The sequence below is a fragment of the Pelophylax lessonae genome, assembly GCF_965119305.1.
Source record: "Pelophylax lessonae genome assembly, chromosome: 2".
Lineage (NCBI taxonomy): Eukaryota > Metazoa > Chordata > Amphibia > Anura > Ranidae > Pelophylax > Pelophylax lessonae.
Genome location: NC_138769.1, coordinates 334,601,469 through 334,628,636, shown reverse-complemented (window position 1 = coordinate 334,628,636; position 27,168 = coordinate 334,601,469). Strand labels below are relative to the sequence as shown.

The 27,168-nt window shown below is 40.6% G+C and overlaps 1 protein-coding gene across 3 annotated transcripts in view; it reads right to left on the bottom strand.

The window, feature by feature from the left end:
* The window catches only part of DLGAP3 (DLG associated protein 3), a 724,943-nt gene that overhangs the window by 450,836 nt on the left and 246,939 nt on the right, over window positions 1–27,168 (bottom strand). For all 3 annotated transcript variants that reach the window (XM_082246991.1, XM_082246992.1, XM_082246993.1), the window contains one exon: window positions 15,911–15,996. The gene's annotated coding sequence lies outside the window, so the exon portion shown is untranslated. Of the gene's footprint in view, window positions 1–15,910; window positions 15,997–27,168 lie in introns of those variants that run through there.

Below are 27,168 nucleotides of genomic sequence, written 5' to 3'. Positions count from 1 at the left end.
TTCCCAGTAAACTATTTGTGAAAATTCTAACCCCAGCACTTGCAAATATACAATTTTCAATGCTGCTGGCACCTGCGCTTTCAGCGCTGCTTCCCTAAATATCCGGTCTTTACAGGAAACAGTCGACAGTGCAGTCTATTTGCTTGAAAAAAGGATAGGGAAGGAGGAGGGAGAAGCAGGGCCATGCTTTGCCATCCTAGGCCACGGGGATATGTCATACACAAGTTTAGGTCCTGCATGCAAGAGTGACTCAATAGGATTCTGCAAAAGAGCTGGGAGCTACCCTGAAACAAGAAACCTTGAGCAGTGGTCATGGCACCAACTTAGACTGGAATACCAGCAAGGATTAAAAGATAAAGTAGCTGAATACTCAGTAAGCAATTATATCAGCTGGTAAAAGTGCTTAATAATGAAGGGTTTAATAATACTTTAAGGCCCACCAAACTTAAACCAGGAGATTTTCTTATGAGTGGGGTAATAAACCCAGCAGAACTTTGTTTTTTAGAAAGATGACATTAGAGTCCTTTATCCCAACTATGCATTCGGGTAAAGATAAGATGCTTCATGAATCCTAACAGACAGCAGGTCACTTTATAGAATGTTACCACATCTTATGCAACATTTCCCAACTCTGCAGCCAACCATACAACAAAACAAGCTAGGCAAAATCAATCAATATCTTTTTGACTTGTCTCTTTACACTGGAGGAAAGGCAATCACTGGATACACCATTTTCAGTGGAGGAACTGGATAGACAACTTAAAGAATCCAAATCTGATAAAAGTTCTTGGGCTAGACAGTTCAACTTTACTATTAATTATTCCAGCACCTTCTGTCCCACCCATTTCTAAAGGGGTTTAACTCAATTCTTGATAACCAACATTTCTTAGCAGGTACACTAAGGGCCACCACCACAGTTATACTGAAGGAGGGGAAAGACCCAAGGCAGTGCTCTATCTACCTCCTGATTTTTCTTCTAAACCTAGACCTAAAACTCTTAACAAAAATGCTGACCATCAGATTGCTTCCGTTGATCCAAGAGATTATACATAATGGTAGGGTGTAGAGCAAAATATGGGATTGAGGCACTTGAGACTTTCATGGTACGGTGTGAACCACAATAGAACAATTTAAAAAAAAAAAATAATATACATAAGTTTAATATACCAAATGCAGCTTAAAAATCACCTCTTTGTACATAGGGGATACATCTTAGGACAGTACATCAAAGAGAGCCTATAGGGGCATAGGAGTTTGAACAAAATCCCACTTCCTCAATGAGAAATTGTATGATAATGAGTGGGGTATCCTCCAAAATGGGGGCCCTCAATCAATAGATTTCCAATCTCATATCTTACACTCTAACATGTTTTGTGGGATAACTGCTTTTTCGGGAGTAGTATTAATGAGAGGTGTGATCAATGAAGAAAATATAAAGCAAAAGATAATATACAGATAGGTACAAAATGATATAATGATAAAACATAGCAAAAACTTATAGGTTGTTGCCACAGAAGAGTCAAGAAGGTTTTACCAAAAATCTTGGCAAAATTCCCAGTCTATACTGTACACAGTATCTCACAAAAGTGAGTACACTTCTCACATTTTTGTAAATATTTTATTATATCTTTTCATGTGACAACACTGAAGAAATGACACTTTGCTACAATGTAAAGTAGTGAGTGTACAGCTTGTATAACAGTGTAAATGTGCTGTCCCCTCAAAATAACTCAACACACAGCCATTAAGGTCTAAACTGCTGGCAACAAAAGTGAGTACAACCCTAAGTTAAAAAGTCCAAATTGGGCCCAATAAGCCATTTTCCCTCCCCAGTGTCATGTGACTCTTTAGTGTTACAAGGTCTCTGAAGTGAATGGGGGGCAGGTTTGTTAAATTTGGTGTTATCGCTCTCACTCTCTCATACTGGTCACTGGAAGTTCAACATGGCACTTCATGGCAAAGAACTCTCTGATTATCTGAAAAAAAAAGAATTGTTGCTCTATATAAAGATGGCCTAGGATTTAAGAAGATTGCCAAGACCTGAAACTGAGCTGCAACACGGTGGCCAAGACCATACAGCGGTTTAACAAGACAGATTCCACTCAGAACAGGCCTCGCCATGGCCGACCAAAAAAGTTGAGTGCACATGCTCAGTGTTATTACCAGAGGTTGTCTTTGGGAAATAGACATTTGAGTGCTGCCAGCATTGTTGCAGAGGTGGAAGGGGTGGGGGGGGTCAGCCTGTCAGTGCTCAGACCATACGCCGCACACTGCATCAATTTGGTCTGCATGGCTGTCGTCCCAGAAGGAAGCTTCTTCTAAAGATGATGCACAAGAAAGCCCGCAAACAGTTTACTGAAGACAAGCAGACTAAGGACATGGATTACTGTAACCATGTCCTGTGGTCTGATGAGACCAAGATAAACGTGTTTGTTTCGGATGGTGTCAAACGTGTGTGGCGGCAACCAGGTGCAGGGTACAAAGACAAATGTGTCTTGCCTACAGTCAAGCATGGTGCTGGGAGTGTCATGGTCTGGGGTCACTGGGGAACTACAGTTAATTTAGAGAACCATGAATGCCAACATGTACTGTGACATACTGAAGCAGAGCATGATCCCCTCCCTTCAGAGACTGTGCCGCAGGGCAGTATTCCAACATGATAACAACCCAAATACACCTCCAAGATGATTACTGCCTTGCTATAGAAGCTGAGGAGAAAGGTGATGGACTGGCAAAGCATGTCTCCGGACCTAAACCCTATTGAGCTTCTGTGGGGCATCCTCAAACGGAAGGTGGAGGAGCGCAAAGGTCTTGAACATCCATCAGCTCTGTGATGTCGTCATCATGGAGTGGAAGAGGACTGCAGTGGCAAACCTGTGAAGCTCTGGTAAACACCATGCTCAAGGGGGTTAAGGCAGTGCTGGAAAATAATAGTGGCCACACAAAATATTGACACTTTGGGCCCAATTTGGACATTTCCACTTAGGGGTGTACTCACTTGTGTTGCCAGTGGTTTAGACATTAATGGCTGTGTGTTAAGTTACTGTATTTTGAGGGGACAGCAAATTTACACTGTTATACAAGCTGTACACTCACTATAAAATATTTACAAAAATGTGAGGGATGTATCCACTTTTATGAGATACTATACCCCTTCTCATGAACAGGATGGGGCCGCATCCACCATGAGGCCAAATCATCTGCAAGATGGGGCCACAACGCCAGATGGCGGTCCCCAGGCGAGCATGGGCAATGCCCCCAACAGGGAAGTGAAAGATCATATTACTAAAGCCCTGAATGTCATACACCTGGTACACTGCAAAACAATCCTACACAATCCTCTGTCAAACAGCACCAAAAAGGCATTCAGACAAGTGGGCTGGAAATCAATGAAGGCAACCTTTCAGTAAATTATCTTTTTTTAAGTCTCTAACTATTGTTTTTAGTCTTCTCTTTTGTTCTGTGCATGCTCCCTATTATCCACTGATGCACCTCGCAGCTACTAGCGTAGATCAAGAAATGCCCTTCTTTCTGGCAACATGCTCTATGTATACTACAATTCCCATAGAGCTGAATGTGTCTACACATAGATATGTAGTCCATCTCAGGGGCAAGCAGTAAAGATTTCTTTGTTCACATTCACAAGGGGGGCATAGAGAACAAATCTAGCCACCCTAAAACAGGAAATTTCAGAATAGAAGAAAAAAAATTGCATTTGAGAGATAAAACAAAGGAAAAAGAAAAAGATCGAAGGTACATTCTAGTTATATTTAGGCATATTGCATATATACTATACTGTCAAATGTATTGGGATACCTGCCTTTACACACACATGAACTTTAATGGCATTCCAGTCTTAGTCTGTAGGGTTTAAAATTGAGTTGGCCCACCCTTTGCAGCTATAGTGTTTTTATTAAATTTTTTTTTAAAGTGAGACTCATACTGTGGCTCATTGGCTCCTGCTGCTGTCAGTTAATCCTGCGAGGAGGTAGCTTGGGTCCATGGACACACACAAAATATACTTTACAAGTCTGTTATGTAAAAGATGGTTATGCGATGTGTGGCATTTTTTTAATAACATAACTTGACCAGTCGGCTTTGGTTGTCTTTGGGTTATCAGTTTGCGTAGTTTGTGGTTTTCTGGGATCAGAGCTTCGTTTCTGGCCAGTCCTACGTCTGTTCGATAGTGTTTTTGCATATGTCAAAATTTGTTTACTTCTGTCACCATGGTGACTGCGGTAAAAAGCTATTTAATAGCAGGGATGTGTGGCAGTTCTACTCCTACTGAAGAGGTCCTGCTTTCCTGAAGACGCCAATTACGGTGAAATGTACGTCGGAGCGGGGATTCATCACATCCGGAATCCCATGTGACTTTTCTTTTGAGCCTAGTACTGAGAGTGAGGCGTGGATCGCACGCCGGCGCCACAGAGCTTACTTCCGAAAATGCTGTAGAAACCTTAGTGCCAGGCAGGCACGGTAAGATGTGAGTGCAAAATCTTTTTTACATTGTTTTTAAATCAACATTAATAAAAATACTACACTATAAGCCCTTTCTGTATATTTGGTGGAGTACATCTTTGCCTCTTTAGCTACATCCTGAGGGGTCTTTGGAGCGGTATGGTGTGAGCCCAGGAACCAATTGGTCCTCCTTATAGCGTTTTTTTTACTTCCTGTAGAAAGGGGTCAAACATCTTTGGTGAGTTGCCACCTACCCTCAGAGCACCTATGGTGAAGTAACTAGAAGATATTCCTTTTACAGAATCACTTTGTACATTTGGTGTTGGGCAAAGTCAAATTGGATATATATTTGCATTTATGTGTCACAAATTCATAATTGACATTTGTTTATCAATTATGGTTTATTTTAATACAAGGGATTTGCATATATAAACCCATACAGGTCACTTGACAGATAACACATTGATCTTTTGGTGTAGCACCACATCCTTATTTACTACAGTTTGGCCCCAATACTTTGTTTAATTGAAAGATATCTCACTGACAAGCACTGTGCTACTTTTTATATGGATGCACACAGCCCAGCTCAAGAACGTGCCCACACGTGTGCCCCCATAGCTCATGGGGGCACATGCAGAAGTAGTATAAGCAAAGAGCACAAGAGGGGGACTCCAGAAAAGGAGTTAAGGCACCACGCACAGAGCAGATCAGCATAGCATCTGTTTTATTTTAATAAAAAAAATGTGGTTTTACAACTTTAAGATGAAGAACATACCCTAAAGCTTGCCCTGAAAACTTAACTGTTAGTACAACTAAAAAAATATCATGCACAATACTCAACTGTGTTGTTAACTTGTTAGACCCTAATTCAACCTCATGTCTATGTGTTTTTGTATGTGAATAGTTATCTCATTGCCAGCTGCAGGAAAATTCAAGACTAATAGTACAATCCCTGTATACATGATGTGCTTTTTATTTACAAAAAAACATGCAATATAAGTGCATACATTATTAAACCATTTAAATTGTATCCAAACAGGTAAGTATGAGGACATCATATAGCAGCCTTTTTCAACAAGGGTGCCCAGGCACCCTGGGGTGCTTTGAGGTTTCTTCAGAGGTGCCTTGGCAAAATGCCTAAAAATTGATCAAACATTATATACAAGCCAGCAGGTGGATAAAACCTGTCTTTTAGTTACACAAAGCCATGGGTTTTCATTATGCACCATTATGACTTTCTAGACACTGGAATCCTAACAACCAATCAAATCATCAGTTTATAAGGATGATGGCTGTTGCCTCCACAACATCCTTGTTTGACCCTCCTGTGCCCCTCTCCCTCATTACTGGGGTCACATTAGCTGACTGATGGAATGAAATTGAGGGAGAAGAGAAACATTGTTATACTAGCCTCCCTGGCGGTATGATTATGTCAGGAATTATGTACCAAAAGCGGTACAATTTTTTGCATGGAAATATGGCGTTATGTATTATAGGTCTAAAATTCTTAGTAATTACTGACTTAAACCTGACCAAAACAAGAGTCTAGTAGACATCCCAGATGTGATAAATTTGAAACAGAAACGCATGAATTATAATCTAATCAATAATATAATTTTATTATATAATATTTGGAAAGACAGGGAACTACAGTCAGTCATAGAACTGCTCAGCCAAGCCCACATCCATTAGTAAAACATTGGAAAAAGAGGAAAGGAGGGAAATATTCATATTCACCGAGTTTGTGGGATGAGAAACATCAGGTGAAATTTCCCTTATTATAGGAGGACTTTACTGGGCTAGTAGAGCATTGAGTGAGCAACAACGTGGTCATAAAAAAGATAAAATTTTATTATTGTAAAAAAGGGGGAATCAAAAAGATATGCAAAAACAACACACAAAAACATATATAGCAGCATATGGATTCATACATGGGAACATGAATCATTAGCAAGACTATCTAATGACTATCACCAGGGAAGCTATGGAAGAGGTCCAATCTACCTAACCTCATCTGAGGTTTATGTGATCCTTTCAATAGGATCATTCGGAGGGGCTCCCATCCTGGCTCCCATCAAACTACCTGGCACCATGGGTCCTATCGAAGTTGACTAAATACATGAACTAGGTGAGCAAGCTGAATGTACACTTATCGATGACGCCTTTCTGTGTTGTAATGGCGTAAAAGATATTTTATGTATACCTATATGAAAACACAGTCTATATACGATGAATATTGATATATGTTCTCATGCTGTTTTTCTCTTCTCTTTTCCTCTTAAACTTGTTGCCAATGTATCGTGCTGGCGAAACGCGTCGAACCAAACAACTGTATAATAATATGGATAGTCTTGCTAATGATTCATGTTCCCATGTATGAATCCATATGCTGCTATATATGTGTTTGTGTGTTGTTTTTGCATATCTTTTTGATTCCCCCTTTTTTACAATTATAAAATTTAATCTTTTTTATGACCACGTTGTTGCTCACTCAATGCTCTACTAGCCCAGTAAAGTCCTCCTATAATAAGGGAAATTTCACCTGATGTTTCTCATCCCACAAACTCGGTGAATATGGATATTTCCCTCCTTTCCTCTTTTTCCAATTTATTATATAATATAACATATATATATATATATATATATATATATATATATATATATATATATATATATATATATATATTATATAATAAAATTATATTATTGATTAGATTAGAATTCATGCGTTATATATTATATATATATATATGTGTGTGTGTGTATATATATATATATATATATATATATATACACGTGTGTGTGTGTGTGTGTGTATATATATGTGTATATATATATATATATATATATATATATATATATATATATATGTGTATATATATATATATATATATATATATATATATATATATATATATATATGTGTATATGTGTATATATATATATATATATATATATATATACAAAACACAAACACATAACATTTATATTATATATATAAATATATTTATATATATATATGTGTGTGTGTGTGTATATATATATATATATATATATATACACACACACACATATGTATATATATATATATAATATAAATGTTATGTGTTTGTGTTTTGTGCAACGTTTGAATTTCCCTCCCAGTTCCGCTCCCATACAGCATTGCTGCTGCAGGGAACGGAACCAGGAAGTCATCAGACCGATGGACCAGCGGCGGGGATCTCGACTGGCGATCACAACAATGGGAGAAGGTAAGGGACAGTGCTGTACTCTGCACATTTACCCCGAGCGTAGAAAGAATGAAAAATCCACCCCGAGTCACGCTGCTCGGGGATACCGCTAAGGGGGCTAGTCAGCACCAGTGTGCAAAAGTGTATTTGTTTTGGAAGAATAAATCACCTCTAACGTTGAGTGTCCTATGTATGTAGATGTTGCTGCATTTTTAAAACTATTAGAATAGTTTTTATGTTTTAGAATGGGGTGCCTTGAGACTCTCCATAATTTTAAAGGGTGCCTTGACTGAAAAAAGGTTGAGAAACACTGTCATATAGGCTAATTGCAATGTGTGTTTAGTTTTACATAGCAAGCATTTGTTAAATTGAGGTGGACTTATGCATCAGAGAAATGGTTGGGATTGGGGAAGGTGGCATTTGTAGTTGTAGTATATTAGAAACACTGCTGCTATACTTGCCTTTATCCATGAACACACTAATTTACTACAGAAGCACCAACTTGTCTTTTCACTTGTTGACTACACAGTAATCCTGAGAGATCAGGACCATGGACAGCACTGTTTTAGTTACTGGGTCTCCTCAGAATGAAGCTGTTCATTTTTGGTCTACTAATAATGAAAACCCAGACAGAAAGAAAGGCCCAAGATCCAAGGTCTGCAAAGTCACGAATCCTGACCCATAAATTTGTATCATGTCAGTGACTCATTATCAGTGACACAAGGATATGGATGACAGCTCCAATAATTGCATTTTAAAAAACAACTTAACAATGGCAGCTCCCATATTGTGGTCCTGGGATGTTTAACTACAACTTTACCCAAATAATGAGTAATTATTTCACCGTATGAAATGGGTAAACGTAATACATTTCAGATGGGCATAGGGTTTTTTTCACAATTTTGAAGTATATAAAGCATGATAAGTTTTAGCTGAACTCAATGGATTTTTCACAACTTTAAAAAAGTACCACATTTTAGGGAAAGTATAATGAAGGAATAATGAAGAGAGTACATGCTTTGAGTTATTTCTGTAGCATTTACTTTAAGGAGACCCTGTCACCAGGCATACATATATTTTTAAATAATTCCAGTATTTCTAGATTGTAAGCTCTAACGAGCAGGGCCCTCTAGTTCCTCCTGTTTTGAATTGTATTTGTAACTGTATTGCCTTCCCTCACATTGTAAAGCGCTGCGCAAACTGTTGGCGCTATATAAATCCTGTAGTATAATAATAATAATAATAATATTAGCAAATATTGCTTGCTCACATTGTTGCCAACTAAAACAATTAATTATTTTTTTTCAATAAATTATCAAAGTTCCCTACTCACTTGCCCTTTGAAAGATTTACACCCCTTAATGTCCAGGCCATTTTTTGCGATACGGCACTGCGTTACTTTAACTGACAATTGCGCAGTCATGCAACACTGTACCCAAATAAAATGTATGTCATTTTTTCCCCTACAAAAAGAGCTTTCTTTTAGTGGTATTTGATCACTACTGTTTTTTTTTTTTTTTGTGCTTTAAAGAAAAGAAGACAATTTTGAAAAAAATATATATTTTTCACTTTCTGCTATAAAACATATTCAATAAAATTTTTTTTAAAATCAAAGTTCTTCATAAATTTAGGCCAATATATATTCTGCTACATATTTTTGGTAAAACAAAATCCTAATAAGTGTACATTGATTGGTTTGTGCAAAAGTAATAGCATCTCCAACTATGGTATATATACTGGAATTTTGATTTTATTTATTTATTTTATACTAGAAATGGCGACAAATCAGTGGCTTATAGCGGATTTGCAATATTGTGGCGGACAATCTGACACTTTTGACACTTTGTGGGAACCAGTGACACTACTACAGTGATCAATGCTAAAAATATGCACTGTCACAGTACTAATGACACTGGCTGGGAAGGGATTAAACATCTAGGGTGATCAAAGGGTTAAACGTGTGCCTAGCCAGTGTTTATGGGTATTATATAGTTACATACATAGTAGGTGAGGTTGAATAAAGACAATAGTCCATCTAGTTCAACCTGTGTAGGTGTGTGTGGCTGTAATCATCTCACATACCCTTGAATGTTCTGATCCTTGAGATGTAAGTCTAAGAGTCTTTTGAAAGCCACCATACTTCCCGCAGAAACCACCTCTTGTGGTAGAGAATTCCACAATCTTGTTGCCCTAACAGTAAAGAACCCCCCCGCGTTGCCTGAGGTTAAAACGCTTCTCCTCTAATCGCATTGTATGCCCTCGAGTCCTCATGCAATCCCTTCGAATGAACAGCTTTTTTTCTAAGCTGGGATCCCCATTAAGATATTTATAAATTGCTATCATGTCCCCCCTCAGACGTCTCTTCTCCAGGGAGAATAAATCGAGCGATTGTAGACGCTCTTCATAGTCAAGGTCCTCCAATCCCCTAATTAGTTTAGTTGCCCTTCTCTGGACTCTCTCCAGCTCCAACACATCCCTCCTGAGGACTGGCGACCAGAACTGGACGGAATACTCCAGATGCGGTCGGACCAGAGTTTTATAAAGTGGAAGGATTATAGTCTTATCTCTGGAATACATCCCTTTCTTTATGCTTGCTAATGTTCTGCTGGCTTTGGCAGCTGCCGCTTGACATTGCATGCTGTTTCCTTATCTATCATCAACCAAGACTCCCAGATCCTTCTCCATTTTTGATTCCCCCAAGGGCTCCCCTCCTAACGTGTATTGTGTTTTTATGTTTTTAGTCCCCAAGTGCAAAACCTTACACAATGTATATGTGGTGCTTTTACCAAGGGACGTGATGGATTTTCTTTCCCTGCTTTGCAGGGAAAGAAAATCTATCACATCCTCCACTAACAGAACGGAGCTCTGCCTCATTTCCATAGACAGATCTCTATCAGTCACAGCTTCTGCTTCCTACCTCCTTCCACCTACACTGTGTTTGCATGGCTTTCAGGTCAGTCTCATGTTGTGTCGTATGACAATGCTCTAGAGAATGCTAGCTGCAGTAGTAACAGCTGGCAATATGCCTGTGTCTATACACCAGCAATGACACCTCTGGAGGATGAATGTGTACTAGTGTTATATTAAGCCTTTGGCTACTCAAAGCCAGTTACTCTCTGTGAACACATGACAGAACCTGTCAGGAGGCAGAGATACTGGAGTGACAGCTCTATGGCTGCTGGAGCCGATGTCAACAGATCCAAGATGGCAGAATCCAGCCCTGGTTTGTGACCTGCTTGCAGGGCATAAAAAGGCAAGCACAATAGGCAAAGTACTTAAGACGGATTTCCATATTATGCATTTAAATAGAAAGGTTCCCCCAGGGGTTTTAATGCAGCGATCCAAAAATTAAGAACAACATTCATTTAAAATAAAGTTCTGGTTATAATATACAGTTGTGTTCAAAATTATTCAACCCCCCAATGCTGTAAAGGGTTTAGGGAATTTAGTGTACATTTGTAATTGTATTCAGAATGAAAACCTACAAGGACTTTTTAAAGAACCACATGCAACTAAAATGACATCAATTGGTTTTGTAATACAGTAGTAAATGTTTCTTTTATGAATTCTTCATTGACACAATTATTCAACCCCTTAAAGACTACTACTCTGAAGAACAGAGGTTCATTGAAGTGTTTTCAATCAGGTATTGAAAACACCTGTGGATGTCAGGGAGCAGCAATAAAGCCTAATAAGCACCAGTTAGGCAGCTTTAAAATGACTGTGATACTCAGCTCCTTCTAGACATTTACTGGTGTGGTTACAAACATGGTGAAGTCAAGAGAATGGTCCAGGAAGACAAGAGAGGAGGTGATTACTCTTCACAGGAAGGGCAATGGCTATAAGAAGATTGCAAAGATGTTAAACATACCAAGAGACACCATAGGAAGCATCATTCGCAAATTCAAGGCAAAGGGCACTGTTGAAACGCTACCTGGTCGTGGCAGAAAGAAGATGCTGACTTGGACTGATGTGCGCTACCTGAAGCGTAGAGTGGAGAAAAGTCCCTGTGTGACTGCTGAGGAACTGAGAAAAGATTTGTCAGATGTGGGTACTGAAGTTTCTGCTCAGACAATACGGCGCACACTGCGTAATGAAGGCCTCCATGCCAGAACTCCCAGGCGCACCCTTTTGCTGTCTCCAAAGGATAAGAAGAGTCGACTGCAGTATGCCAAATGTCATGTGGACAAACCACAGAAGTTTTGGGATAGTGTTCTGTGGACTGATGAAACAAAATTAGAACTGTTTGGGCCCATGGATCAACGCTATGTTTGGAGGAGGAAGAACAAGGCCTATGAAGAAAAGAACACCTTGCCTACTGTGAAGCATGGCGGGGGGTCAATCATTCTTTGGGGCTGTTTTGCTTCTGCAGGTACAGGGAAGCTTCAGCGTGTGCAAGGTACCATGAATTCTCTTCAGTACCAGGAGATATTGGATGACAATGTGATGCAGTCCGTCACAAACCTGAGGCTTGGGAGACGTTGGACCTTTCAACAGGACAATGATCCCAAGCATACCTCCAAGTCCACTAGAGCATGGTTGCAGATTAAAGGCTGGAACATTTTGGAGTGGCCATCACAGTCACCAGACTTAAATCCGATTGAGAACCTCTGGTGGGACTTAAAGAAAGCAGTTGCAGCGCACAAGCCTAAGAATGTGACTGAACTGGAGGCTTTTGCCCATGACGAATGGGCGAAGATACCTGTAGATCACTGCAAGACACTTGTGTCAATCTATGCTTCACGTTTAAAAGCTGTTATAACTGTAAAAGGATGTTGTACTAAGTACTAAGTTTGAATGTCACTTGGGGGTTGAATAAAACTGATAATGATGTGAGCACAGAAAAGACATTTGTGGTTATTTCATTATAAATGTTATGTTATATTTGTCTGACCTACACGTGCCTCTTTGATTTAATTGTAAGCAGGATGACTGAATGATCAAAATTAATGTCAAACTGGCCAAAACAATCAATTTCAGTGGGGGTTGAATAATTTTGAACACAACTGTAACTCCAAAATGACAAAGACAATGATAACACTATTACAGGCAGGAATTAACTTGTGCTCAGGAATTTCAAAATTGTTGATCCTGCTAATAAGTACACTAACGCGTTTCGATCAAACAAATCGCACTCTTCATCAGGGGAATAGGTTATCTAAATTTAGAACATATGATTTTAATATACTAACACATAGGAACATTGTATATAGAGAAACTTTCATAACACCTTGAAATATTACCACAGGGTGAAATTACATTTAGTCAATGGAAAACAAAGTTTCCTAGAACCATAAAAAGAACCCAGGATTTTGCTTAAGCCAATCTGACCTCCCGGTCAGCAGGAGGGCCTGAGATAACTGGCTTGCAGTTCCCCTTCATTTTTGGATCAATAAAACTATACTTTTGTAACATATTTTTGTACTTGTTTCTCACCGCATTAAAACCTACATTCTATATAAAATCAATGGGGCATGTAGCGATTTTTACCTCTATGTGGGTTCCTTTTCTAATATTCTATATTATGCTTCAAGCTTATATTTGTTTATACAGAAGATGGGGGTCAAAAAACATATTTTTGACACAACTTTCACTTTGTAAATGCTTGCTCCTCCATATTTTCCTATATAAATTTAAAGATTAACCACTAGGGAGAGCTCTGTATTAGGCTTTTTTTAACGTGTCTGCTTTAACAAAATGTTCAGATAACATATCAAGCATATCAGAAGTGCATTTTTGTCAGCTGAATCTTAGACATGCACTGTGAGAATGAGCAGTATAGAAAAACCACTGTGTGGCACTGCAAAGCGCGAAGCCGAACCTGAGTCTGTATTGAGCAAATATGTCTGCCTCCATGTACATATTTACCTACATACCATGCAAAGTTTAACAAAAAAAAAAAAAAAATTGTACACGTTGATCGTGTTATTTTCATCAAACCAAGCTCTTTCATATCTAAGAAATAATTGAGAAAAAGAAACTGTACATCTCCTTTAAAAAGATAAATAATGAAATGCATGTACACTATATTGTCAAAAGTATTGTGAAACCTGCTTTTAGACGCACATAAAAGTTAATGGCATCCCAGTCTTATGCCCCGTACACACGTGCAGATTATCTGAAGACTTTTGTCTTCAGATTTACCTTTTCTATGTAGTGCAAGGGCCTGCCGGATTGCATACAAATTGAAAGTGTTTAGGTTTGACCTCATATTATATGGTTTTGGTAAGTCTACAGACAAAAGTCTTCAGATAATCTGCACGTGTGTATGGGGCATTAGTCCGTAACTTTGCTACACAAATATGCCTTTACACGCACATGAACTTTATTGGGATCCCAGTATTAGTCCGTAGGGTTCAATATTGAGTTGGCCCACCCTTTGCAGCTATAACAGCTTCAACTCTTCTGGGAAGGCTGTCCACAAGGTTTAGGAGAGTGTCTATGGGAATGTTTGACCATTCTTCCAGAAGCACATTTGTGAGGTCAGGCACTGATGTTCGAGAGAAGGCCTGGCTCACAGTCTCCGCTCTTATTAATCCCAAGAGTGTTCTATTGGGTTGAGATCAGGGCTCTGTGCAGACTAGTCAAGTTCCTCCACCCCAGACTCGTTCAACAATGTGTTTATGGACCTTGCTTTGTGCACTGGTCCAAATAATTTGTTGGAGGGGGGATTATGGTGTGGGGTTGTTTTTCAGGGCTTGGCCCCTTAGTTCCAATGAAGGGACATCTTAATTTTTGCACAATTTCATGCTCCCAACTTTGTGGGAACAGTTTGGGGATGGCCCCTTCCTGTTCCAACATGACAGAGCACCAGTGCACAAAGCAAGGTCAATAAAGACATGGATGAACGAGTTTGGGGTGGAGGAACTTTACTGGCCTGCACAGAGTCTTGGCCTCAACCCGATAAAACACCTTTGGGATGAATTCGAGCGGAGACTGCAAGCCAGGCCTTCTCGTCCAACATCAGTGCCTGACTTTACAAATGCGCTTCTGGAAGAATGGTCAAACATTCCCATAGACACACTCCTAAACTTTGTGGACAGCTTTTCCAGAAGAGTTGAAGCTGTTATAGCTGCAAAGGGTGGGCCAACTCAATATTGAACCCTAGGGACTAAGACTGGGATGCCATTAACCACTTAAGCCCCGGAAGATTTTACCCCCTTCCTGACCAGGGCCTATTTTGAGATTCGGCACTGCGTGACTTTAACGCACATTTTCGGCCAATTTGTTTTATGCTACATATGTTTGGTAAAGAAAATCGCAAAAAGCGTATTTTGATTGGTTTGCACAAAAGTTATCGCGTTTACCAACAAAGGGAAAGATTTTTGTCATTTTTGTTGTTTTTTTTTAACGAGTAATGGCAGCGATCTGCGATTTTTTTTGCAGGACTGCGACATTGCGGCGGACAGATCGGACCCTTGACTGACATTTTTGACACTTTTGGGGTTACCAGTGACATTACTGCAGTAATCAGTGCTATACATATGCACTGTTACTGTAAAAATGACACTGGCAGTGAAGGAGTAAAACTGTATTGGAGAGGGAGGGGTTAAGTGTGTCCTAGGGGCGTGTTTCTAACTGTGATTGGATGTGGCTACTGGTTTAAGAACAGAGATCAACGGTCCTACATAGTAGAACCGTCTGATCTCCATTCTTACACAGGGAAAAATGACAGGCGGCTTTGTTTACATTAGCCGCCTGCCTTTCTTCCGGTGTAACGGAAGATCGCGAGTGCCCGGCGGACATTGGGTCCGCCGGGCACACGCGTGGGGGGGTCTGTGACCGCGCGGGAGCGCGCCTCTGGCGGCGCGCGCTCGCTCCCTAGAGCCTCACAGGCTAGCGACGTAGCCCTACGTCGCTTTGCCTGTGAGGGGCTGACCACCGCAGTAAATAGTCGTGTGGCGGTCGGCAAGTGGTTAAAGATCATGTGCGTGTAAATGCAGGCATTCCAATACTTTCGGTAATATAGTGTACATTCTAAGTCTACAGGGTGAATATAATCTTTAATATCGCACTGTGCTACATATCATAAATAATGCATCTCCATGTGTGCATGATGTTTATAAGATTTGGGATCTATTGCATGAAAAATATGTTCATGTCTTGCTCTTAAAATGTCTGCATTCTGGCATTGCTGCTACACGACTTTCACATCTATCTTTTTTTTATAAACAGAGAAATGAAAAAGAGCCAGAGGGTGAAATGAGCTCAGCCTTCCTTACCACTCAGAGACTGACTCTAACATCCCGCTGACTTCATGGTCTGTGAAGCTCCAGTCACACCACTCACGGGATCCCCCGTCATGAGCCTAGAGAGAGAAAGTGAAATAGAGGGGAGGTGAATGAGAGAAGACAGCAGAGAGAAATACACAGATGCAAAAAGCAATCAGGCAAGGAACCGAACCAAACATACTGAGGCAGAGACATCATTATTGGATGCAGGCTAATGACCAGTGTCTACAAATACTTCAAATATAGGGCCATTGTGCACATGAACAACATTGTTTAATGCCATCAGTCACACACTTGGGGCCTGCATACAAGTTTCGGACATAGCACACATAGTGGCCACAGTACTGAGAAATATCAGCGATTTGTAGTGAGGAAACCGTTCTTTTATGCTGGGGGCATAGCTCTGAAAGAACAGGGCTAGATCCGCATTGCAGTTCCTCTGTCAGCTGGTGAATATTATAAAACACTGTGGACTGCTATGATGAATTACACTGGTTTGCATAGCTCCCAAATGTCTCTCAATTGAAGGGACTGTCCCTCTTTTAAAACCAAGCCCCTCTTTCCTCAGCTGTTTCTCTTTTTTTGGACTGATATATAGATTTATTTAAAAATGTATGTATAAAAATACACTATTTAAATATCAAAAGCATTCTACAGCACAAAATATTTCATCAAACCTCTGTATGATTAATATTTTAAAAAGCCAGTATATTGGATAAAGTAGTGGTATAAAAATGGTTTAACCCAGGCTTTATCAATCTTGGTTTCGTGGAACACTAGGGTTTCTTCGGAGGTTGCTAGGGGTACAGGAGGGGGCACGCGGGGACGGGGTGCGACTGCCCGGACGGAGTGGGCCTTGCGGAGTGGTCCTCCCTCGCCTCGGGGGCTTCCCCCTTTCTCGCCTCCCCCCTCCCGCCCACGCGTTTCTCTGGATCACATGTAAGGGAACAATTATATCAATGACACACAATGTAAGAGGTAAAAAGTGCAGTTTGTACAAAGAACTCTCCTGTAGGGTACTTCCAGTCCGGATCAAGTCACGTGTGAGGTGACGCAACATGTTGGCAGGAGCTGGGTGATGTCACTTCCATGTCACGGCCGGACCAGAAGTACCATAGAGGAGAGTTCTTTGTACAAACTGTGCTTTTTACATATTTGAAATGTGAATGTAAAAATAGTTATATTTTTTAAAATAAAGAATGTCAACGATTTTACACTATGAGGAGTGTTTTACCCTCTATGTGACCATATTTGGGAGTGATGTGGAAAGAAGGAACGAAAATTGAGATGTATAAAAAGAACACAGGAGATCCTAACACTAAGGCAAAGTGCACCGACAAGCTTGTTTGATCCATAACAGCTGCTTGCTGTGGGGGGCACTTAACAGAAGGGAGGGGCCAGGATCACAGAAGAGGGACCTGAGAAGAGGAGGATCCAGGTCACTCTGTGCAAAACCAACTACACAGAGCAGGTAAGTATAACATGTTTGTTATTTAAAAAAAAAAAAAAAAACGGGACTTTACAATCACTTTAATGATCTGTTACTTAGAAGAATTGACTAAGCATGCATAGACATACAGTATTTTACTTTTTTTTATTTATCACGATAGCAAGCGACACATTTTTATATATTTTATATATATAGTTCACTTCACATATGCGGGGACACATGAAAGAAGTCTGATCAACTCCACCAACAAATATGGTATTGCCAGGGCTTTTTTTTTCTCAGAGAATAGGTGCAAGAACTCCCACTTTCGGAGTTACCCCTTGTATCCGCCCCCAACCCACCTCCGAGCACCGTTCCTAGGTTCCACCCCCTACCCACCTCACAGTACTGCCCCTTTTAGAGAATACAGAATCAAGTATCATTTGTGGTACTAAGTAATTTGTATGGGATTTGTTAATGATAACAAGAAAAGCAGTAAAATAACAACAAAGGACACCCCAGAAACAGTAGATCCCACCAGCAATAATGGACCAGCCACAACAAAATACCCACCAGACAACAATAGACCCTCAGCAGCAACAGCAGATCTCCCCACAGACAGCATCAATAGACCCTCCAGCAGCCATTTACAATAGACGGTTCCTTCAACAGTAGATTCCGCTCAGCAACAACTGACCCCCCCAAGCAACATAAGACCAACCCCAGCAACAATAGACCCCCCTCTGTAAAAATAGATCCCTTCTGGAGACAATAGGTCCCCCAGGAGCAACAGTATACCTCCCCAGCAACAATAAACTCCCCACAAAAATATATCACCTCCAGCAACAATAGATCCCCCACCAGCCAGCATCAAAAGACACCCATCGCAAAGCCCAGCACCCCTTGCCATTACATACATTCAGTGCTGGAGGTGCCGGAACTGCGTTCCCCCGCATTCCAGCTGAAAAAAAGCCCTGGGTATTGCTAATCAGAAACTGGTTTAAAGTGGTAGCACATTGAATTCTAGTAAGAGGTCACTTTTCCACTCACCACCATGTAGCTAGGAATTTTTTTACTCACCACAAATGTAAGGGAGCACTTCTCCACTGATCATTAGTATAAAGGGCAAATATTGACAATCTTTTTTATTTTATGGTCATTTTTATTATTACATTTATATTAGGATTGTTAGGGGTTGATTTACTAAAACTGGGGGGTGCAAAGTTTGGTGCAGCTGTCCAATTTTAGTAAATCAACCCCTTATTGTCAACTGTGGATATAGGATTGTGTATATGGGATTGTACGACTTTTTTTCTCTTTTATTGGTTGAACTAGATGGACTTGTGTCTTTTTTCAACCTGACTAACTATGTAACTAGGTATATAGAACAGGGGAGTGTTATAGAATGATCTGCTCTGGGTATCAAATTATCTGTTCTTTTGTCTTTTATTTAACACTCTTTTAAAACTGGCTGATCAGATGACCAAAATATACTGTATGTGAAAATGTTGATGAAAAAGCTTCAATGGCAAAACTGGTGTAATATAAAGTGCTTCTAAAGAAAACACTTATGTGCTGAAAGATTATTTAAATGTATTTTAGAAAATGATGCACTTGGAAAACTAGTACACTGTCACCTTAGCAACATGTAATGCACAAGGGGATATCGATATTTAACATCTTTAACTAAATCAGCTAATGAGTAAGATTTGACAGGTCTCTTTCAGCTGCAATAAATTAAGAAAGAAGATGCTAAATAGAACAGTTCTACTTGCAAATAATTTTCTGGAATGGAATGAATATTCTTTCCTTCATTTTCTAAAACATTTTAAAAACATGCGCCGAAAATAAATATCCTTATTTCATGCAATGCATCATACTGTGTTGTAACCACTGATACTTAAAAAGGTACTTTATATTTTTAACAGCATCCATTCCCTAAAGCTATGCACAGACATTATAGACTTAATGTGACAGTTGTCATCTCTGATTATTTTTTCTATGGAAGTCTTCCACCCCAACAAGCTCCTGTCTAAAGCCCCGTACACACGCATCGAAAATTGGCAGGGAATTTTCGTCCAACGTCCGATCTGCCGATTTTCGGCTTGTTAGTATGATGCTTCCGACAACCGACTCCGACTTTTCGGCCGAAAAAAATCTGGTGTGCAGACTATAAAATTTTTGTTGGCCGTCAAAACACGGCCGATTTTCGTGCAGTCAGTACAGATTTCGACAGGGAAAAGACTGGGCATGCTCAGATAAGAAAGAACACAAAGAAAGCAAACCAACACATGACATCACTTCAGAAGCAGATTTTTGTTGGGCGAGAAAATTTGTGTGCACTCTAGGCACATTCCAACCAACAAAACACAACTCTGGACAAAAGACGGACGATCAGTCGGCCGATACTCGTTGCGTGTGTACGGGGCTTAAGAGCAACAGTTCATCAAGCAGGTTAGAAAACCTGTTCCGTTCCCAAAAGTCCCACCAGGGGGAATCTCCCAATGCTGCCACTTTCCCATCTATGAGAGGAGGCTAATAAGTTCTTACCCTCACCAAGATCCAGATGTGCTAGGGATCTGAAATTTAGTTGACTGACTCTTCCTTCTCTATATATCCACCTCCTTTGGTTACACACTCACAACTGTGGAACAGACCTTTAATTCCATCTGCGTAGAAGTATGCAGATTTAGAGGAAAACCAGCTGACAACATAACCTTGCTGGATGAATGTTGCACCTTAGCCTTTTCGGAGTTATGAAGCATTTTTCCATGTTTTACTTATTTCTTTAGTCTCGGGATAATATAGATATACCGAGTTTTAATCCATGGTCACTAATCTGTTTAAAAAATCCCCCTCATCTTTGTGGTACAGATCCAAAATGCTTTATGCACGTTCCACTCGTTGTTTTCGGAAAGGTGTCAGTAACCTGGGATGACACCTACTCTATATCTCTTGGCTCTTGGACCTACAAAAACAAAAATTGGCATGCATATTACTAAGAATCCCACCTATAAACGTGCAAAATTTCAGATACCTAGCACATCTAGCTCATGGTGAGGGTAAGAACTTATTGGCCTCTCCTCGTACTGACATAAAAAAGCACATTGAGTTGAGATCAACACTAGTGTTTAGATGCCAAGTGGACAAAGATGCAGTCAGGCTGTGCACATCTTTCAAAGTTCATGAGCACCTTTGGATCATAGATGCACATAGCACAGACAATAGGTTGTCCTTTGGCCTACATAAGATTTTTCCTAATTTGTGAGTCTTTTCTTAAAGTGTAACTAAAGGCAAAAGATTTTTTTTTTTTTTTAGTTTTGGATACAGTGCAAAAGGATTAGAACGCTTCTCATTTTTTTTTATTTTGCTGTCTTTTGCTGTCTGTTACTGTTGCTCTCTATTTGTCCTATTTACCATTATCATTGAAAGTAAAAGAAAATCCCAAACTTTGAGTTGTCCCTAGAGTTGTCCCTAGAAAAGTAATAGATGTGAAATCTTCCAATTGAGGCACTAGTTCTGGTGTACTGGGGGTCCCCAAGGAATTCCCTTAATTTTCAGGGATTTCCTCTCACCTCCTGTTTGACTATGGGACAGGAAGTGAAGGGAAATCTCCGCAATGGGACAAAGATGGCAAAAAGAAAAAAAAAAAAGATCTAAAAGGGGCTATAATCCTCCCTTAAGCCTCGAACACACGCACCGATTGTTGGCCGACCGATCGGCCGTCTTTTGTCTAGTGTTGTTGTGTTGGTTGAAATGTGCTCTAGACTGCACACGAATTTTGTCGGCCAACAACAACCAACTTCAGAAGTGATGTCATGTGCTGGTTAACTTTCCGTGTATTTTTTCTTCTCATGCCCAGTCTTGCTCATCAGATTTTTGTCTGCCGAAATTTGTACTGACTGACGAACAATCGGCCGTTTTGTTGACGGCCAACAAAAATTTTATAGCATGCACACCAGATTTTGTTTGGCCGAAAAGTCGCAGTCGGTTATCGGAATCATCATACTAACAAGCCGACAATCGGCCGATCGGACGTTGGCCGATAAATTCACGGCCAACAATCGGTGCGTGTGTACGAGGCTTTACTCTATCCAAATGAAAAAAAAAAGTTTTGCCTATAGTTCTACTTTAATCTGATAAGGCAAGCTTGATTTAGTACCACTGCTTGTCCCTATGATTCTGCTCTACCGATTCCATGTGATGCTTCTTTCCAAGAATGCAGCTGAAATTAGTCCTTCACAGGAAGAGAAGTAACTAATGCCCCATACACACGTGCAGATTATCTGCAGACTTTTGTCTGCAGACTTACCTTTTCTATGTAGTGCAAGGGCCTGCCGGATTGCATACAAATTGAAAGTGTTTAGGTTTAACCTCATATTATATGGTTTTGGTAAGTCTGCAGACAAAAGTCTGCAGATAATCTGCACGTGTGTATGGGGCATAAGGCTGCATCAAAGGGATATGCATTAACCCAGTAGCAGGTCAAGGGAACATGCTGGATCTCATTTACCAATGTCCCCAAATTAAAAAATATCTGTTGCCAAACAATAAACCAAATTCTCTGGTTTAAAACCTGGTCTGAGAAAATAAAAATTAGTTAAGGTTCTTTTAAGGTCCTCTGACAATGGTGCTTTGTTCTTGGCCCATGATATAGCATGTATTGTAGACCATGACTCCAATATTTTATAAAAGTTTTGGCTGCAAGCTTATTTAGTGGTATTTTTTAAATATTAGCTTAACAAGCATGCATTTCCTTGGTAAAACGACATAGTTATTTGGCATTTAGTATCTCCAAAGTCAATTATGTGTTACAATATAATTTTATCATGCATAGTAAAGTCATTGCATTATAAGCAATGATAATATTTGGCTTTGCAGACATCATTACCATTGCCAAAAACTGCATCAACTCTTGCATCATAGCCAGGAAAATAATAGTTAAGCCTCTGCTGAGGCAAGAAGGAAATTACAAATATGACTGGATTTGCCTACTACCCATAATTTTTGGGATCAGTCCCAAGTTTCTTGAAAATGTTATCCCAATGTTGCACTACTGCCAACTGTCCAGTGCAATTTTCTTATCATTTGCATATTTTTCCACAGAAAGTGTAATATATTGTTTCCTTTTTAAAACTATAGGTTGTAATAAAATATAATGTTTTTAGATAGTATCCACATAGGCATCTTCCTCCCCAGCTTATGCAATCTGTTATAAGGTACACATCCATCCAGCTTTAGGTTTAAATTAATTACAGTGACAAGAATAGTTATGTGAACTCAATGGAATTAACTGGTTTTCTGCAGTAATTTGCCATAAAATGTGATCTCATCCTCATCTAGGTCAAGATAGACAAATAACACATGCTTAAGCTGATAACACAAATGATTCTAATGTCTCTTGTTTTTATTGAACAGAGTAATTAAACATTTAAAACGCTGGAGGAAAAAGTAAGTGAACTATTGGAGTTGAAGCGGAGCTCCAGCCCCCTCAGCTAAAAATTAAAAGTCAGAAGCTACAAATAATGTAGGACCCTTACCTGTCCAGGGATCCCGCAATATTGGCACCCCAGCCAATTTTTCAATGGGCTCCAGGTGCTGCCGCACCATTCCTTGTAAGGGAAACCAGCAGTGAAGCCTTGTGGCTCCATAACCGGATCCCTACTTCGCATGCGCAAAGCATGCTGCGCTTTGGGAATGGCCCGGCGGTGGGGGAAGTAGGAGGGGGGCCAGACTTCCAGTGGACCTCACAGTGGCGAGGTCACCCAGAAGTGGGGACAGGTTCTTCTAAAAAAACAGGTACCCCCTACCCTCCCTGAAAGGTGCCAAATGTGGCAGCAGAGGGGGGGGGAGCAAACAAACGGGGCTTCCCCTTTTGGGTGGAGCTCTGCTTAAATAGCTGGTTGAACCTCCCTTGGCAACAAAGAATTCAAGCAAGCACTTTCGATAGCTCTGGATCAGACCTGCACAACGTTCAGGAGGAATTTTAGACCATTCCTCTTTACGAAACTGCTTCAGCTCAGACACATTTGTGGGATGTCTGGTGTGAATAGCTCTCTTGAGGTCATTACGCAGCAACTCTATGTGGTTAAGGTCTTGGCTCCGACAGGGCCATTTTCGCTCTGAGTAAGTAAATTTAGCTTATCCTATGTTTGCTTTGCCAAAGTGGCTGTTACCTACATATCATTATAGGAAAAGACTACTGACTCTGAGATCTGTCAACTATCCTAGTACATTTTTGCAAGTCCTTTGATGGACCTGAACATCTGGGCATGCCCTTTCTGCCAACCCTAATTTCTTCAATTACAGTGCTAAGCATTAATGAGTACACCCCTTTTAAAAAATATGATTTTAATCAATATCGCAATGAACACAAGAACACTTTCCAAAATTTTAACAAAACTGAGTTTTATAGAACATTTGTTTAGCTCATTACATGAAAGTAAGGTTAATAATTTAATTTAGATAACAAAATCCTCAGTTTTACTCAAATTAGTTGATGCAAAAATGAATACACCCGACAACAAAAATGACCACATCTAGTATTTTGTATATCCTCCATGATTTGTAAGGACAGCATCAAGTCTTCTAGGCATGGAATGAACAAGTTGATGACATATTGCAACATCTATCTTTTTCCATTCTTCAAGAAATTTTTTTTTTTAGAGCCTGAATGCTGGATGGAGAGTGATGCTTAACTTGTCTCTTCACAATTTCCCGTAGGTGTTCGACTGGGTTCAGCTCAGGAGACATATAGTACTTGGCCATTGAATCACTTTCACCATGTTCTTCTTCAGAAAGGCAACAGTAGCCTTAGATGTGTGTTTTGGATCATTGTCATGTTGGAAAAGTGCATGGCGAACAAGGGCATGGAGTGATGGTAGCATCTTCACTTTCAATATAGAGCAGTACATCTGTGAATTCATGATACTATCAATGAAATGCAGCTCCCCGAGACCAGCAACACTCATGCAGCCCCACAGAAGGACACTGCCACCACCATGTTTCATTGTAGGCACCATTCATTTTTTTTTGTTATTTCAACACTATAGAGTTTTGAAGCCATCTGTTCCAAAAACATTTATCTTGGTCTCATCACTCCAGAGTACAGAGTCGCAGTAGTCTTCTTTTTCAGTATGGTCCCTGGCAAATTCTAGGCAAGCTTTTTTGTGCATGAGCTTTAGGATAGGCTTCCTTCGTGGATGACACCCATTCATGCCTTTCCTCTGCAGTGTACTCCGTATTGTGTCTCGGGAAACAATCACCCCAGTTTGGCTTTCTACTTCTTGATTGGACACAGCTGATCACATGGTATAAAGAGCCTACATCATAGGCTCTTTACCGGGATCGGAGATGCGGTGTGTCAGAGTGACACACCGCACCATTGATCGCCACACTATCCTGCGGCCTATCCTGCTGCATGCCATATGACGCCCAACCGGGATGGGACAACCACTTTGCGGCCATCATTTTACTATATGATGGGCGGGAAGTGGTTAAGTTATAGTGATGAAGAGAAGGGGGCGGGGGTTAAACCTTTACATACGGAAAGAGTACTTTACAGTAAGCGCTGTGAAAATGTGAAATAGACTGTGAGCCCCCTCAATAGATTACTTTAAAAGGAGGACTGAGGGTCCATGCACACTTGGCTTAACCTCTTGGCGTGCCAGCTTGCAAATATGCGGGCCTCTTAACCACTTGCCTACTGCCTAACGCCGATCTACGTCGGCAGTCAGCCCCTCACAGGCAAAGTGACGTAGGGCTACGTCACTAGCTTGTGAGGGTCTAGGGAGCGAGCGCGCGCCCCCGGAGGCGCGCTCCCGCTCCCGCGTGGTCACGGACCCCCCCCGCGCGTGTGACCGGCGGACCCGATGTCCGCCGGTCACTCTGCGATCGGCGGGGGAGAGGGAGAAAGTCAGGCGGCTTGTGTAAACAAGCTGCCTGTCATTCTCCCCTGTGTATGAAGGATGATCATACGGTTCTACTATGTAGAACCGTTGATCACTCTTCATACATCTGAAGCCACAGCCAATCACAGTAGAAAGCACGCCCCTAGGGACACACATAGCCCCTCCCTTTCAAAAAAAGTTAACCCCTTCACTGCCAATGTATTTTTACAGTAACAGTGCATATGTATAGCACTGATTACTGTAGAAATGTCACTGGTAACCCCAAAAGTGGCAAAAATGTCAGTCAAGGGTCCGATCTGTCCGCCGCAATGTCGCAGTACCGCAAAAAAAATCGCAGATCGCCGCCATTACGCGTTAAAAAAAAAACTACAAAAATGACAAAAATCTTTCCCTTTGTTAGTAAACGCGATAACTTTTGCGGAAACCAATCAAAATACGCTTTTTGCGATTTTTTTTACCAAACATAGGTAGCATAAAACAAATTGGCCGAAAATGTTAAAAAATTTTGATTTTTAAATTTTTTTGGGGGGGAATTTCATATAAAAAAATTTGAAAAATATTGCTATTTTTGCAAAACTGACACTATTTTTTTGTTTATAGCGCGTGATCAAAAAATCGCACAGGTGATCAAATACCACCAAAAGAAAGCTCTGTTTGTGGGAAAAAAAGGACACCAAATTCCTTTAGATACAGCGTCCCACGACCGCGCAATTGTCCATTAAAGTCACGCAGTGCCGAATCGCAAAATACCCCCTGGTCAGGAAGGGGGTAAAATCTTCCGGGGCTTAAGTGGTTAATGGTAGGGCCTTGGTCCCGAGTGGCCGCATATTTGTGTACGACATTACAAAAAGAGCTGTGCCCTGCGTGCTCCCGGAACAGTTACTGGTGACTAGTGACCGGGAGCTTTCCAATAATGTGCTCACCGTAACAGCCAATCACAGCAGTCATATGATCATACACCCCGCCCTGCCTGCCAGCATTGAAACCCCTACACCCCCAGGAGAAGCTGGCGCCAAGGGGTTAAAAAACTCTGCTTCTATGGCAGTTTTGTTATCTTATGTGTCCATGCACATAAGGACATTTAGAGACATATTTTAAACTCAGCATTTAGATGCGGAAAAAAAAAACGCTTCCGGTTTGCATTTTTTTTTCTGCCAAGGGAACTGGTGTTTTTTTAAGCCCAGTGTGCATGGACCCTGAATGTGTTTCTAAATGCATAACATATACCTGGCTATTCATATTTAAAGGAAATAACACTGAGAAATGTTGATCAGGGAGTAGTCAATTATTATTGTTGATCAGAATAGATATTTTTCCCCGTTAAACACATGCATTACAGACCATGCATTACAGGCATTTGTTATACACACTATATTACCAAAAGTATTGGGGCGTCTGCTGTTACACACACATGAACTTTAATGGCATCCCATTCTTAGTCTGTAGGGTTCAATATTGAGTGGGCCCACCCTTTGCAGCTATAACAGCTTCAACTCTTCTGGGAAAGCTGTCCACAAGGTTTAGGAGTGTGTCTATGGGAATGTTTGACCATTCTTCCAGAAGCGCATTTGTGAGGTCAGGCACTGATGTTGGAGAGAATGTCTGGCTCCCAGTCTGCACTCTAATTCATCCAATAGGTGATCTATTGGGTTGAGGTCAGGACTCTGTGTAGGCCAGTCAAATTCCTCCACCCCAAAATCGCTCATCCATGTCTTTATGGACCTTGCTTTGTGCACTGGTGCGCAGTAATGTTGGAACAGTAAGGGGCCACCCCCAAACTGTTCCCATAAAGTTGGGTGCATGAAACTGTCTGAAATGTATTGGTATGCAGACACCTTAAGAGTCCCCCACACAAGGGTTGGCCAGGCCCAACCCTTGAAAAACAACCCCACACCTGCACAAAGCAAGTT